We start from the raw sequence: 4861 nt of genomic DNA on the forward strand, positions 1-4861 counted from the left end.
TGATGGGTCATTTTTTTGTCCAAAGGTCTTAATAATAATTTTTAAAAAACAAAAAACAAAAACAAAGATATGATATCCAAAGTATATGATGTCCAACTGGATCTCTTATTGAATCCAAAAGGTTTTAATTATATTTTGCTACACATAAAGGTATTTTAAAGATTTTGAAGGGTCAAAAGTCATTTGGTTTAAACGTCCAAAGGCCAATACAGCCATTTCATTTGTGATTAAAATATCTTAAAATGTAATAAATGTATATATTTTTTTTATTCTGGCATGATTTTAAACCATTATATATCAACATAGTGCAAAATGATTTTTAATTATGTGTAGAAGTCATTGCTTTATGAGAAAAAAGTCCGGAAAAATGTATTTCATTGATGTCATTCGCAGTAACCAATATAAAGGGAACATTTTGGATCAAGTCATGTGGTCAATATTATGTGACAGGATGTGACATCATTCAGACACCTGCAAAGGACCACATGGTTGTGAATCAAAGTAACTCTCTTTAAACTATTTGAAAAATTCATGTTTTCACTTGCTCATATGCATGTCTCGAAATATCAGGTCATTCAGTACAACCGCTATAAAACATGGAAGATGTTGTTATATTTTACATCAACCTGTACAAAATATAAAATGTAACATGTAACCTGTACAAAATATAAAATGTTTGATTGTCCTTTTGCTAGCTAGCTGGCTAGCTAGATATCAGCCTGTTAGCATTGTTTGAAAATATTGTCATTCGGTAAAACTGAAATTTTGGTTAAACCAAATGACTTTTTTGGTGACAAATTTTGTCCATCTTGTAAAAAAAATGACAAAAGCAGTGTTAATTGATTATAAAAACCACATAATCTCATTGTTAACACTTAATGAAACTCTCCATTAGGTTTTTTTTTTTTACACTTTTAAAAACCTTTTTATTTATATATATATATATATATATGTATATATGTATATATATGTATAAATTTATAATATACACACAATAAATACAACTAACCTGGAAACAATAAAAAATTTATTAGATCAGGGTTTCTGCAGGTCTTAAAAAGGTATTAAATCAGAGCAGAAAGTCTTAAATTCATAAAGTCATGGCATTAAATGTTGCATGCAATGCAAAAAAAATTACAGTATTTCACAATTGCTAAAACACTAAACCCCATTCTCTGAACCCAATGCTCAGTGGCCTAAACCCATTTGTCGAATCGGTCACTTTGTAGGCAAAACCTTAAACAAGTTCAGGTAGTTAAGACACTGTTTGCAAATCTCATCCACTCTTTTTGCAAAACTCTAAACACATTCTTACTCACTAAAACACATTTTGCACTGTGTTGCAAAATGGTAAATGCATGTGGCAAAAGTTGAACACAACCACAACACAGTTGTCATCCTTTAAACACAATGACTCAAAATTATTCACACTTATTTCTAATGAATGTGATCAAATCAACTGTATAAAATATAGGTCAGTTCAGAGTGCACAGGTGACACAGGTGCTGAATGATGATACCAACAATAGATGGAAACAATCTGAAAAGTAGAGGAAGAGTATGTGTAAGAGGATGATGAGGAGAAAGAGCAAGGGGTGTAGAGACAAGGCTGTCAAGGCTGGATCCGGCACAAGTTTTTCCCTTTGCCTGGCAAGAGACGGCATTGCCTGTGATGCGGAAAAAGTCCTCAACAATATTCAATAATATTCAACAATATTACTGATCTGACAGTACTGACATTATAGGATGAGAACTGAACTAAGCTAGCCTAGATGATGACATCACTGTTTTCTGCAGAACTGCTTTATAGAGGAAAATAATTACAGTAATTTACATAATAATTGATGGTCTTTACAATGTAAGTGAATCAACACTGAACTGACTTCAGCTGAACAATGACACTATTTTCTTTTAGAGCTGTACAGCCAAAATGAACCCTCTTTGCATTACTGATCATCATGTACCTGTTATCACTGTAAAGCTGCTTTGACTACTAGACTAGACTAGACTAGACTAGACTAGTATCTGTGTAGTATAAATTGCAATTGAAATAAAGGTGACTTGATTTGATTTAGGCCGGACCCAACATGAAGACGTGATGCTGAAGCAGAATGAATCTGTCACTGACTCTGAACTTTTTTTTTTCTTTTTCTTTTTTTTGTGTGTGTACTGTATCATGCTTTTCATTTAGAGTTTTCTTTGACCTTTTAGTCACTTGCATTTAGACTGCTGTATGTTTGCAGTATGTAAGTACTGTATATACAGACATTCAATACTATATAATATTGAATATAATACTGTACTTGCAGTACATACTGTATACTATATATTTACATTACTTGTGATTTATATACATTTTATGTAATGGCAAAATGTGTTTACTGTGTTACAATATACTTTTTTTTCTGTAACCTCATGTTCTGGATGTTGTGTTTTCCATTTTTTAATGTAGTGTCTAATGAATGATCTGTAGTGTTTATATATTGCTTAATGTGTGTATGATTTGAAAGCTTTGTTTGATTTTGCCATAAGAGTCAGAGGTTTTGTGAAATTAGTTTGAAGATTTGGATTTGTGTTTAATGTTTTGAGAAAATGAGTGATGGTTTCAAGAAATGTGTTTTAGCAATTGTGAAATACTGTAATATATTCCTCAGTATTTTTCTTGTTTTCCAGTACAAATATCCTTAAAGAACACTGAAAATGATAAAAAAAGAATAAAAAGAAATCTTATTTAATTATTTAAAATGCTTCCTAATACATTATTAAAATCTTGTTAACATTAGTTAATGCACTGTGAACTAACATGAACAAACAATTAACAACTGTATTTTCATTAACTAACATTAACGAAGATTAGTAAATACAGCAACATATGTATTGCTCATGGTTAGTTCATGTTAGTTAATACATACTTTACAATAAGGTTCATTAGTTAAAAATGTGTTACCAGTTTTTTTGTCTGTTCTTTATTTTACTTTTTGGTTTGTGTGATTTTGGTAATAGGTTGTATACTTTTGATAAACCTAATAAAAAAAAAAAATTAAAATAAAAAAAAATCCAGGATCCTCTCCTGAAACTGTCACAGAGTAAATGCCCATCAAAGGGTGCAACTGAAACATAAGAACAATTACCCTCCAGATTCTCGCTGAACTGGTGCAAAGACCAAAATAAGTTTAATTCGATAACTGATGGTTCATGCAGGTCATTGTCTGAGAAATACTTTACAGCATTGACATTTGAGTATAGACATACATTACTAACTAGTATGCTTGTGTTTTATGTTAGATTAGCTTGTGTGTATTAATTTAATACAATTGTTTTTTTTTTTTTTATTTCAAATAGAAGCGTCTTCTGTTTACGTTTTTTTCCTTGAACTGCCCAAATTTGTTACTTTACTTATCAGTGTTTTATATTTCTGATGGCCACAGAAGTAATATTTTGTCCAGAATTAATGATACACAAGTTTCAACTTCTTGTTGGAGTAGTCAGTCCACACTCTCCTCACAAATTCCATTATTCCCCTTTTTAATTATTCTTATTCTTTTTAAAATTTTAATTATTCCCCTATGAGCTAAATTTACTTGTTTCCCTTGCAATACCTACAACTAGAAAAACGTGGTTATTTCAGAACTAATATGAAAATAAAAAGATTCATCACATGATACTTAAACATTCTAACCAATGATATCACATGCCTCATAGGGATGAGGTTAGGGACAGGTCATGATTTTGTCAAGTAAGAATGTGAATTTGATTCTGAAACAAGATGCAGTAAAGTAAATTTACTTCTCTTTTGTAGTTGCCCCTATGAAAGTTTACCATAGTTTATGCATTGTATCCATAACTTAACTGTGGTATTAGTAAGATCACAGTAGTCACAGGTAAAACCCTGCTACATTACATGCTTCCTTTATTACTTGATCAAGTACTTTTGGAGTGTTTGGCTTTTGGTGTTTCATGTCAAAGGCTGCACCCTCCGGAGGTCGCATTTGTTGTTTAGAGAAGTAATATTATAGGATTGACTTATTTCTTGCGAGGCATAAATTGCAGTAATTTCTTTCATACTATGGAAAAAAAAAAAGGTTGCTTATCTGAAATGAGACAGCCTCAATGTATGCGGCTGGCAAATGCGAGGGTACAGCCTTTGATTTTGAACGTCGATTTTGCTCAAGTGTTTTTATTCACTCCTTCAAATGGACTTTTAGTGGGCTAAAGTAGGGAACAGTAAATGAGAAGTGAGGTGAGGTGAAATGAGGTAATTTCATACAGCTTTTTCAAACTCTTCCTAATCAAACAGACCAGGTACAACTCATTAGCTCATTAGTAGAGACTCTTAAGACCCAAAATGGATGGGTCCTAAATGTGTGCTGTTGGTGTTCCTTCATAATCAAGGTTGGGAAACTGCTATTTTGAACAGTTTTTGGATAAAGGCCTACAACTAGATGCTGGAACATGAATGCAAGGGTTTCAGTCACAAGAGCATTAATAAGCTCAAGCACTGACACTGGTTAAATGGTGCTTGTTATATAAAACTTATTTACATTGTTCAGACAAATTCAAATACAGCAAAGTGAAAGATCTGCTCACTGTTAACATCACCTGTTTACTATTTTCTGTTTTTCCCCCACCCTTTTAAGCTGGTAAAGATTTTACTTGCATCAAATATCAGACCATATTCTAGACCTTGAAGAAAGGTCTAATACAGTGGTTCTCAACTTTTATCCTAGGGACCGACCACAAATTTTTTATGTCTCCTCAACACACTTGATTCAGATCATCAGCTCAAGAGCTCCAGGAACAGGCCTGAGTATGTCAGATAAGGGAAAAATGTGCTTGATACTGCAATAATAGAGTGCAGACCA

Source organism: Megalobrama amblycephala, linkage group LG11, assembly GCF_018812025.1.
Source record: "Megalobrama amblycephala isolate DHTTF-2021 linkage group LG11, ASM1881202v1, whole genome shotgun sequence".
Taxonomy (NCBI): Eukaryota; Metazoa; Chordata; class Actinopteri; order Cypriniformes; family Xenocyprididae; genus Megalobrama; species Megalobrama amblycephala.